Genomic DNA, 12,532 nt, shown 5'->3' on the forward strand with positions numbered 1-12,532 from the left:
AGAAGAGAGAGAGAAAGGACCCAAGAAAATATTTGAAGAGATTATAGTTGAAAACTTCCCTAACATGGGAAAGGAAATAGCCACCCAAGTCCAAGAAGCGCAGAGAGTCCCATACAGGATAAACCCAAGGAGAAACACACTGAGACACATAGTAATCAAATTGGCAAAAATTAAAGACAAAGAAAAATTATTGAAAGCAGCAAGGGAAAGATGACAAATAACATACAAGGGAACTCCCATAAGGTCAACAGCTGATTTCTCAGCAGAAACTCTACAAGCCAGAAGGGAGTGGCATGATATACTTAAAGTGATGAAAGGGAAGAACCTACAACCAAGATTACTCTACCCAGCAAGGATCTCATTCAGATTTGATGGAGAAATCAAAACCTTTACAGACAAGCAAAAGCTAAGAGAATTCAGCACCACCAAACCAGCTCTACAACAAATGCTAAAGGACCTTCTCTAAGTGGGAAACACAAGAGAAGAAAAGGATCTACAAAAACAAACCCAAAACAATTCAGAAAATGGTCATAGGAGCATACATATTGATAATTACCTTAAACATGAATGGATTAAATGCTCCAGCCAAAAAACACAGGCTTGCTGAATGGATACAAAAACAAGATCCATATATATGCTGTCTACAAGAGACCCACTTCAGAACTAGGGACACATACAGACTGAAAGTGAGGGGATGGAAAAAGAGATTCCATGAAAATGGAAATCAAAAGAAACCTGGAGTAGCAATGTTCATATCAGATAAAATAGACTTTAAAATAAAGAATGTTACAAGAGACAAGGAAGGACACTACATAATGATCAAGGGATCAATCCAAGAAGAAGATATAACTATTATAAATATATATGCACACAACATAGGAGCACCTCAATACATAAGGTTAATTGCTAACAGCTATAAAACAGGAAATCAACAGCAACACCATAATAGTGGGGGACTTTAACACCTCACTTACACCAATGGACAGATCATCCAAAAATGAAAATAAATAAGGAAACAGAAGCTTTAAATGACACAATAGACCAGATAGATTTAATTGATATTTATAGGACATTCCATCCAAAAACAGCAGATTACACTTTCTTCTCAAGTGCGCACGGACCATTCTCCAGGATAGATCATATCTAGGGTCACAAATCAAGCCTCAGTAAATTTAAGAAAATTGAAATCATATCAAGCATCTTTTCTGACCACAACACTGTGAGATTAGAAATCAATTACAGGGAAAAAAAAGTAAAAAAACACAAACACATGGAGGCGAAACAATACATTACTAAATAACCAAGAGGTCACTGAAGAAATCAAAGAGGAAATAAAAAAATACCTCGAGACAAATGACAATGAAAACATGACAATCCAAACCCTATGGGATGCAGCAAAAGCAGTTCTAAGAGGGAAGTTTATAGCTATACAAGCCTACCTCAAGAAACAAGAAAAATCTCAAACAATCTAACCTTACACCTAAAGGAACTAGAGAAAGAAGAACAAACAAAACCCAAAGTTAGCAGAAGGAAAGAAATCATAAAGATCAGAGCAGAAATAAATGAAATAGAAACAAAGAAAACAATAGCAAAGATCAATAAAACTAAAAGCTGGTTCTTTGAGAAGATAAACAAAATTGATAAACCATTAGCCAGACTCATCAAGAAAAAGGAGAGGACTCAAATCAATAAAATTAGAAATGAAAAAGAAGTTACAACAGACACCGCAGAAATACAAAGCATCCTAAGAGACTACTACAAGCAACTGTATTCCAATAAAATGGACAACCTGAAAGAAATGGACAAATTCTTAGGAAGGTATAACCTTCTAAGACTGAACCAGGAAGAAATAGAAAATATGAATAGACCAATCAAAAGGAATGAAACTGAAACGGTGATTAAAAATCTTCCAACAAACAAAAGTCCAGGACCAGATGGCTTCACAGGTGAATTCTATCAAACATTTAGAGAAGAGCTAACACCCATCCTTCTGAAACTCTTCCAAAAAATTGCAGAGAAAGGAACACTCCCAAACTCATTCTATGAGGCCACCATCACCCTGATACCAAAACCAGACAAAGATACTACAAAAAAAGAAAATTACAGACCAATATCACTGATGAATATAGATGTAAAAATCCTCAACAGAATACTAGCAAACAGAATCCAACAACACATTAAAAGGATCATACACCATGATCAAGTGGGATTTATCCCAGGGATGCAAGGATTCTTCAATATACGCAAATCAATCTATGTGATACACCATATTAACAAATTGAAGAAGAAAAACCATATGATCATCTCAATAGATGCAGAAAAAGTTTTTGACAAAATTCAACACCCATTGATGATAAAAAAAACTCTCCAGAAAGTGGGCATAGAGGGAACCTACCTCAACATAATAAAGGCCATATATGACAAACCCACAGCAAACATCATTCTCAATGGTGAAAAACTGAAAACATTTCCTCTAAGATCAGGAACAAGACAAGGATGTCCACTCTCACCGCTATTATTCAACATAGTGTTGGAAGTCCTAGCCTCGGCAATCAGAGAAGAAAAAGAAATAAAAGGAATACAAATTGGAAAATAAGAAGTAAAACTGTCACTGTTTGCAGATGACATGATACTATACACAGAGAATCCTAAAGATGCCACCAGAAAACTACTAGAGCTAATCAACGAATTTGGTAAAGTTGCAGGATACAAAATTAATGCACAGAAATCTCTTGCATTCTCTTATACTAATGATGAAAAATCTGAAAGAGAAATTAAGGAAACACTCCCATTTACCATTGCAACAAAAAGAATAAAATACCTAGGAATAAACCTACCTAGGAAGACAGAAGACCTGTATGCAGAAAACTATAAGACACTGATGAAAGAAATTAAAGATTATATCAACAGATGGAGAGATATATCATGTTCTTGGATTGGAAGAATCAATATTGTGAAAATGACTATACTACCCAAAGCAATCTACAGATTCAATGCAATCCCTATCAAATTACCAATGGCATTTTTTTACGGAACTAGAACAAAAAATGTTAAAATTTGTATGGAGCCACAAAAGACCCCGAATAGCCAAAGCAGTCTTGAGGGGAAAAAACGGAGCTGGAGGAATCAGACTCCCTGACTTCAGACTATACTACAAAGCTACAGTAATCAAGACAATATGGTACTGGCACAAAAACAGAAACATAGATCAATGGAACAATAGAGAAAGCCCAGAGATAAACCCACACACCTGTAGTCAACTAATCTATGAGAAAAGAGGCAAGGATATACAATGGAGAAAAGACAGTCTCTTCAATAAGTGGTGCTGGGAAAACTGGACAGCTACATGTAAAAGAATGAAATTAGAACACTCCCCAACACCACACACAAAAATAAACTCAAAATGGATTAGAGACCTAAATGTAAGACTGGACACTATAAAACTCTTAGAGGAAAACATAGGAAGAACACTCTTTGACATAAATCACAGCAAGATCTTTTTTGATCCACCTCCTAGAGTAATGGAAATAAAAACAAATATAAACAAATGGGACCTAATGAAACTTAAAAGCTTTTGCACAGCAAAGGAAATACTAAACAAAATGAAAAGACAACCCTCAGAATGGGAGAAAATATTTGCAAACAAATCAACAGACAAAGGATTAATCTCCAAAATATATAAATAGCTCATGTAGCTCAATATTAAAAGAACAAACAACCCCATCCAAAAATGGGCAGAAGACCTAAATAGACATTTCTCCAAAGAAGACATACAGATGGCCAAGAAGCACATGAAAAGCTGCTCAACATCACTAATTATTAGAGAAATGCAAATCAAAACTACAATAAGGTATCACCTCACACCAGTTAGAATGGGCTTCATCAGAAAATCTACAAACAATAAATGCTGGAGAGGGTGTGGAGAAAAGGGAACGCTCTTGCACTCTTGGTGGGAATGTAAACTGATACAGCCACTACGGAGAACAGTATGGAGGTTCCTTAAAAAACTAAAAATAGAATTACCATATGATCCAGCAATCCCACTACTGGGCATATACCCTGAGAAAAGCACAATTCAAAAAGACACATGCACCCCAATATTCATTGCAGCAGTATTTACAGTAGTCAGGTCATGGAAGCAACCTAAATGCCCATTGACAGACAAATGGATAAAGAAGATGTCGTACATATATATACAGTGGAATATTACTCAGCCATAAAAAGGAACAAAATTGGGTCATTTGTTGAGACGTGGATGGATCTAGAGACTGTCATACAGAGTGAAGTAAGTCAGAAAGAGAAAAACAAATATCATATATTAACGCATATATGTGGAACCTAGAAAAATGGTACAGATGAACCGGTTTGCAGGGCAGAAACTGAGACACAGATGTAGAGAACAAACGTATGGACACCAAGGGGGGAAATCTGTGGGCAGGTGGGGGTGGTGGTGTGATGAATTGGGTGATTGGGATTGACATGTACACACTGATGTGTATAAAATTGATGACTAATAAGAACCTGCTGTATTTAAAAAAAAAGACGTTAAATAAATAGAGAAAAAAGAAAAAGAAAACAATGGCATGGGGGGATGGGTAAATGCTAAAAAGCCAAATTAAAAACAAATTATGAATGAAAAAAATTATATCTTAGAAAAATATTTGATAAGACAGGAAAATAATGAAAATACAATTTTAAGTAAAATAGCAGGATACACTCCCATCCCCAAATTTGCTTCATATATTGAACTATTAGTCAGGATTTTTCCATAATATTTCTTATTGCTCCTACTCTTCCTGATGTGTTATTAATTACCACTGGGAAGAGATGACACAGCAAAAAGTGGAAAACACAGGAGTCAGTTCTTGATTCAAATGCTCTTCCCTGGCTGAGGCAAAATAATTGGAAAGATGCGAAGAAGAGCAAAGCCCCCCACATACCCTACCCCAGGGTTAGATAAAGACCTTCTTGCCTGGATCAAGGAAGAGCTGAAGGAGACACAGAAAAGTAAAGAGCATATTCATATCATGTGTGTGTGTTCGTGTGTGTGTGTGTGTGTGTGTGTGTGTGTGTGTGTGTGTGCTGGGGAAGAGCATGAAGTATGATGATAGGTTGGAAAAAATGGAGAGCAAAGCGAACTAGGCTCTTCCTGAACAAAGCTCCGGGAAACAGCAGAGTGATGCAGAGTTCCCTATGCTCAAGGAGGAAAGAGACACACGCTGTGTCTAGGCTGATAAGTACCTCATCACACACACCCAGTTCCCAGGAAAGCATGGGTGCAGCAGGACAAATCAGTGTCAGGATTGGCATGGAAGTCACAGGCCTCATGATGGCCTCATGAAATCTCCTACAGTCCAGGGTGGCACCAAAACAGCCAAGCAATCCTGGGTGATCATGAAAGCAGGGAAGTGACTGAGAGACAGAGGCCCTGGCCCTCAGAGGACCAGTGCACACTCTCCCTCAAAGCTTTAGAATTGAACCAGCTCTTTGGTTCTTTCACCAAAGACCAGATGCAGAGTTCCCTCCTATTCTGCATGCCATTGTCAGGGACCCCACCACACAGTCACATTGTAAACTTCTGACCTATGTGCAATCAGTTCTCAGACCCCATATATGGTCAAGCCTGTCCGCTCGGGCCGCCCTCCTCAGATGAAACCCTCCTCCAACAGCATGGCTGGACTACTGGGCCCAGGAGAAGGTTTTCCACCGTCCAGGCTCTTTCCTCTTCGTTGCTAACCCACTGTTGCCAAGCAGTCATCTTCCTGAAACTCTGATCCCACCCGCCCTGCTTGGAAGTCCCCAGCAGGTCCTCAGCCCAGAGCTCAGGCTTTACCTGTCCCCCAGGCCACATGATAACCAGACCCACCCAATGAATCCACCTACCTCCCCATTCTCTGCAACAGAAACCCCATTTCAGACTCTCTCTTCTCACACGGAGCATCTTTGCAATCCAAACTAGTCACTCTTCAAATTCCAAGTCAGGTCCCATTTTCTCTAGCAATATTTCCCCATCCTTTTAGTTCCCATGGATCTCACCTTCTTTGATTCCGATGGCACTTATTATCTAAACCAGTTCCTCAAATTCTTAACCACTTATGGTCTCATATTTTTTCACACCTGAAGTGTATGTCGTCTCTATGGCGCAACCACCCAACTTGGTCAAGTTCAGGGGTGGAGGTGGGGGCATGGGAAGGGAACGCGTTTTCTGCCCCAGTTGCCCAATGATGAGAGTGCAGGAAGTGCTCCGTAGTGCATTCATTGAACATCAATTCCTTTCCTAATCTTCATTCCCAGCTGCATTCAGGGCTGATGGGAAAAGGAACAGACTGCAGATAGGGCCAATGGGCAAAGCGGGGACCTGGGAAAGGATTCCCAGCAAAGGGGAGAGCACTCACTCCAGAACACAGCTTAGGCCTCCCTAGTGAAGGAATTTAGTTAAACGCTGTACTTAAGACTACATTCTCTATCAGAGAGCAGACTTGTGGTTGCCAAGAGGAGGGCAGAGTGAGAGACAGATGGATTAGTTGTTTAAATTAGCAGAGGCAAACTGTTATATATAGGATGGATAAACAACAAGGTCCTACTGTAGAGCACGGGGAGCTATATTCAATATCCTATGATAAACCATCATGGAAAAGAATATGAAAGAGAATGTATATATATATGCATAACTGAATCACTTTGCTGTACAGCAGAAATTAACACAACATTTTAAATCAACTATACTTCAATAAAATAAATTTTAAAAATAAAATAGGGCTTCCCTGGTGGCGCAGTGGTTGAGAATCCGCCTGCCGGTGCAGGGGATACGGGTTCGTGCCCTGGTCCGGAAAGATCCCACGTGCCGCGGAGCGGCTGGGCCCGTGAGCCATGGCCGCTGAGCCTGTGCGTCCGGAGCGTGTGCTCCGCAACGGGAGACGCCACAGCGGTGAGAGGTCCGCATACAGCAAAAAAATAAAAATAAAATAAATTAAAAAATAAAAATAAAATAAAAAAGACTACATTGGTGAGACTTAAATGCCTAGACAATATTAGTACTGCTAATGTGTGCTTTAGGTCTGGGACAGGGAGAAAAGGCAAGGTTTTAAAGAAAAGAATATGAGTCTAGGACTTCTTTAGTGAAGCAGTTTAAGCACAATTTACCAAATGATGGTGCAAAGCAGAGGTCACAGAACAGCTGTGCGTGTGTGTGTGTGTGTGTGTGTGTGTGTGTGTGCTCGCGAGTGCACATTCATGGCCAAGAGAGCTAAGAGCTGGCCTATCACATTTTTACCAGAAACTGTTTAAACAGTATATGTTGAGATCAAGAAAGAAAAGTATACCCACCACATCAGAAAAGTAGATGAGGGAATATACTGGAAATTCACACACACACACACACACACACACACACACACACACACACATATCCATATACAAAAGTTCAACAAGCATAGGGAAAACATCCCATCTTATTAATAATCAGTCAAAAATCTCTCTTTCCCTCCTCCTTCCCTAAGGCCTAGGGGTTTCATAAATGGGAATCTCAACAAACAAATTCAGCTTGTGTTTGCTTTCTGTCTACTGTGTGTCAGACACTGGGTAGCAATGCAAAGCCATCGACAAGTTCAAGCAAGAGAAGACATGCTCACCTCTATGAGCCCGTCACTGTAGAGGGTGGACAGGCGGAGGGGAGACAGCACAAGGTAATCTAAGCGCCCCATTAGGATCGCGGTGGTGCAGGTGACAACATCTGCTTCCAACTTAAGTCATTCTCTTCTTCCTTCTAACCTATTTTCTCTCTTTTTAATTTTAATTCACTCTAACTACCAATATCACAAGTCCTGCCAAAGGGATGTCTTTATAAGAGGCTAAAAAATTTTCACAAAAACTGTATCTGGCTTTTTTTACTTTTCACCAAAGTGTTAAATTCTGAAACTTGGAGGTTGTGTACAAAGGTGCTCAAAGTGGAAAATGAGCCATGTATTTTGGCTGCTTGAGTTAAGTGAACCAGAGATCAGTAGACACTTCCCAGATGAAAAGTCAATTCACTTCAAAGAATTATTTTCTCTTTAATAAATTGTAAAGCATGAGAGTAAGTCACTTTGCACGTTTCTGGAGCTGTGTGACTGACACATACTAATAATGGCTATGGTGGTCATCTGATCAACAGTGAGTTGCTATTTCTCACACAAAGGAGGAGAAAGACACCCAGGGCAGGGGTCTGATTTCAGATTTTCAACTACAGAGATATTCTATTTTAAATGTATTCTGTTTTACTTGGTTTTGCTTTCTTTCTCCCTCCTCATCAAGTAAAACAAATGCTAGGTGTGATTTTATGAGAAACCCTAGGTCCTCTCATAAGGAAATAAGGAGCAGAAGTTCAGCTCCCCAGGGCTCGTGCTCACCTTGAACGCTTTCCTCGGCTGGTGGAGAACATGACTGGAATCAAAACGCAGATCGATGTGCGTAGAGATGGGTTCCAGCTCCCGGTGACTTCGGAGCGTCGTCAGTCTCCGGAGGTGGGATTTGGCTCTGAGAGAGCTCGGCGCTCCTTTAGAGATGCGCGTGTCCGTGCCTTGGCTGTAAGTGACTCCAGGTTTGGTGCTTCTGCGTAGAAAGGGCACTTGGTTAAATACGCTAATGCGACGTGGTGAATCAACTCAGCTGGGAAATCGTCTGGAAAGCGGCTCAGGCCTCCATTTCTGTTGTTACCAAATGCAAGCTTGCGTGCCCGACACATAGTGAGGCCAAACGATACCGAAATATCAGAGTTTGGAGCAAAGAAAGGTTTACTGCAGGGCCATGCCAGGAGAACGGGCGGCTCCTGCCCTCAAAACCCCCAACTCCCCGAAGGGTTTCAGCAAAGCATTTGAAAAGGCCAGGTGAGGGAGGAGGCTTGCAGGATATGCGATCAGCTCGTGCACAAATCTCTGATTGGCTGATGGTGAGGTAACCGGGAGGTTAACGCGATCAACCCTTAGGCGCCAAAAGGTCTGGGGGCTGCGCGCTTGTAATCCTCAAGCAGTTAATTTCTTCCATTTGGTGGTGGTTTTCAGCATCTGAAAAACTCAGGAAATATACATGAGATACTATTATCTAGGTACTTCAGAGAGGAGCTACAACAGAAGATATGGGGGAGCCCTCTGTTCCTGAAGGCCCCCATAGGGTCCTGCTCTGTTACACTGTCACTGAAGAGAAAAGGAAGCTCTCTGAGGCTCTCTCCACATGAATGGTACACAACTGGCCAATTCAGGGAAAGCCAAAATTAATTAATCCAATTGCTCGGCATCGAGGAGGCATAACTGTGGTATTTAAAGGTAGATCCAGTCCAGAATCCTGAGTGGACCACCATCTTGCCATAGTTGGCTACTTTTCAGCAGCTTAGGCTGTGGAAGCTCCGTTATACTTTACAAAATTGCTTTTGGATATTCATGTTCCAGAGAGCATTCACTCTCACTCCGTTACTATTGTTTCATTTCACCAGCTGTTGCCTGAGCCCCTGACCAGGTGTCTGGCAACTGTGCTAGACACAGCAGAGACAAAGATCAATGGGACAGGAGCCCTGCCTCTACTGAGCTCAGTACCAAGAGAGAGCAGTTTTTCTATTGGGAGCCACCTTTTAATCTAGACATTTGTTTACAATTCTCCTGTCAGAGAGGGAGAAAAAAACCCTAAATCTCCCCTAGATTGTTTCTTTGGATGGCCAACGAAGACATTTTATAACTGAGAGCACTGGATGAAGATTCCTCCTTAAAGTCCTTCCACCTCTAGCAAAGGTACCACTCAAGACATTTCCAAGCGAGGAGGGAGATATTATGGAAAAGATAAGATTACCCAGGGAAAAGTTATTAGAAAATATGTTGAAGGACCTTATGATGAAGGCCCTGTTTGCTACAGAGGACTGTTTGTCAGACTATAGAGTTACCTACAGCCTTTCACACAGTCTGGTGGAGTAGGGCTTCCAGGACCCGCTCTGCAATCTCAGGAGCAGAAGGCCTCTGCTCAAACAAGTCCAAGTTTTGTGCCTTTCTGAGTTTTAAGAATTGCACTACCAAATCGTCCCTTGTCTGGACCCTCATTCATGGAAATCAAATCATGAGAAAAAAAATTACTCTTTCTCCCAAGAGAAGCAGGAGAAGGAAACCACACACAAAGGTCATAAATGTTCAATACACACTGTGATCCCTGCTCATCTTTCCCTGGGCTCCCAGAACATCTCCATCCCTGCTTCTAGCACTGGCCATATCAGTCTATAGTTGATTATGTGTATACACTGATCTCCAACTTCTAGCATGTGAGCTTCCCCTGAGGCAGAGGATATGCCAAATCCACCTTTGTGAACACCCCAGAATAGGGTCAGATGAGCTGGTGGATGAGGGGATTTTGGCCGGCACTGTACCAGGAATCTTGGGGACACATAGGAAGTGCTGCCTTGGCCCTTCCCCTAGAAAGGGCCTCAAGAAGGGGTGTGATCCCATAGTCCTTGAACAAGAGGGTAGTACGGCATAGAAGGGACAGGCTGCCCGCAAGACAAACCCACCACCAAGACCAACTACGTAAATTGCAGTGTTTAATGCAAAACGAAAATGCAGCGGCCTCTGTTTAAAAACTATTAAGAATGTCAAGACTGGACAGCAGAAACCAAGCGTGGGCCCCTGTGAGGCTACATAGGTCCCACACCCAGGAAGCCAGCCCAGCTTGGCACCTCCTCTGCTTCCTCTACCCTTTGTATTTACCCCTATTGTAGCACAAACCTCTCAACTGAAATCTGTTTGCTGTCTTCCGCACTCAACAGTGAGTCCTTTTTGAGGGTAAACATTGTATCTTATTGATTTGTTTTCTCAACTCTTGATACAATGCTTGACTGATAACAGGTGCTCAGTAAACATGAATTTAATTCAGTGAAATGGAATAAAACAGAATGGAATGGTATGCCCTCTATGTATCTTCTTGTCTAGAGATTCCGGAAAGCTTTGAGGTAGAAAAGGGTCTAGGGAACAGTGGTTTGAAAAAGGTTGTGATTCAGTGGCTGTGATCCTCTCACCTGTAGAAAAGTGGAAATTTAATTTGTTTTTCTCTTTGGAAAGTGGATGCCTTCGCATGGCTGTGCCTTCTCTTCCTTCCTGAGCTGCAAGTTGGAGCGGCAAGAACATTCTAGGAAGGAATAAGACAGACCCAGTGACCTTTTCAAGATCTTTGAGTCTTTTGAATATAAATGTTCATTTTAATCCTAAAAACCAATAATTATATAGATAAAAAACAAGGACCTACCGTAGAGCACAGGGAACTATATTCAATATCTTGTAATAACCTACAATAGAAAAGAATCTGAAAAAGTATATATATATATATATATATATATATATATCTGAATCACTTTGCTGTACACCTAGAATTAATACATCATTGTAAATCAACTACACTTCAATTAAAAATTATTTGAGGGGCTTCCCTGGTGGCGCAGTGGTTGAGAGTCTGCCTGCCGATGCAGGGGACGCGGGTTCGTGCCCTGGTCCGGGAAGATCCCACATACCGCATAGCAACTAAGCCTGTGCACCACAACTACTGAGCCTGCACGACTAGGGCCCGTGCTCCGCAACAAGAGAAGCCAACACAATGAGAAGCCCATGCACCCAAATGAAGAGTAAGCCCCTCTCGCCACAACTAGAGAAAGCCCACATGCAGCAATGAAGACCCAACGCAGCCCCCGCAAAAAAAGACTATCTTTGATCAATGGGAAAATGTTTATAAAATCAAGATAAGTCAACTCATTAAGTCTATTTGCTTTGACTTAAATATTTTATGCTGTCACATTGTCTGGAAATATGGGAGGCTAATGGGAAAATTATTCATATAGGAGGAACTGTCTAATAATATAGGAGTTTGGATTAAGGAATTCCAGAACTGGACCCACTCTGAGAGATCTGTAGTTATTAGTTCTCTACTACTGTATTAGTTTCCTGTTGCTACTGTAACAAACTATTGCAAACTGGGTGGCTTAAAACAACACAACTTATTCTCTTACAGTGCTGTAGGTCAGAAGTCTGACACAGGTCTCGCTGGGTTAAAATTAAGGTGTCTGCAAGGTTGCATTCCTTTTGGAGACTCTAGAGGAGAATCCATTTCCTTGCCTTTTCCAGCTTCTAGAGGCCACCTGCATTCCTTAACTTGTGGCCCCTTCCTTCCTTCATCTTTCAAAACCAGCAATGCTGCATCTCTCTGTAGTCACATTGCCCTCTGACCTTGGCCAGGAAAGATTCTCCACTCTTAAGAATCCATGTGATTAGATTGGACCAACCTGGTCCCCCTACAGCTCCTCCTGCATGAGGCTGCACTTATCTTCTGTTCTGTACAACAGTGGAGACATAAGCTTCCCTCATCTTGGCTTGACCTTCTAATGACGTTCATGGAAACATCCCCCCTGCCCCTGCCCGTCTATCTGCATGCCCACTCCAGCCCCTCCTGCCCTCCCCCCAAGACCAACTGAAGCCCCTTTGGCAACCACAGGTACAGACATCCATCTGCCATTCAAGATGGTGGATAGCTTTAA

At 41.6% G+C, this 12,532-nt stretch overlaps 1 long non-coding RNA gene across 1 annotated transcript in view; it reads right to left on the reverse strand.

Moving 5' to 3' along the window:
* The window catches only part of LOC131768095 (uncharacterized), a 48,439-nt gene extending 39,414 nt beyond the window's left edge, over positions 1–9,025 (reverse strand). The window contains exon 1 of the long non-coding RNA XR_009338924.2: positions 8,388–9,025. This is a non-coding gene — a long non-coding RNA (uncharacterized lncRNA). The remainder of the gene's footprint in view (positions 1–8,387) is intronic.
* Between the last annotated feature and the right edge of the window lie 3,507 nt (positions 9,026–12,532).

Source organism: Kogia breviceps, chromosome 13 (genome assembly GCF_026419965.1).
Source record: "Kogia breviceps isolate mKogBre1 chromosome 13, mKogBre1 haplotype 1, whole genome shotgun sequence".
NCBI lineage: Eukaryota > Metazoa > Chordata > Mammalia > Artiodactyla > Physeteridae > Kogia > Kogia breviceps.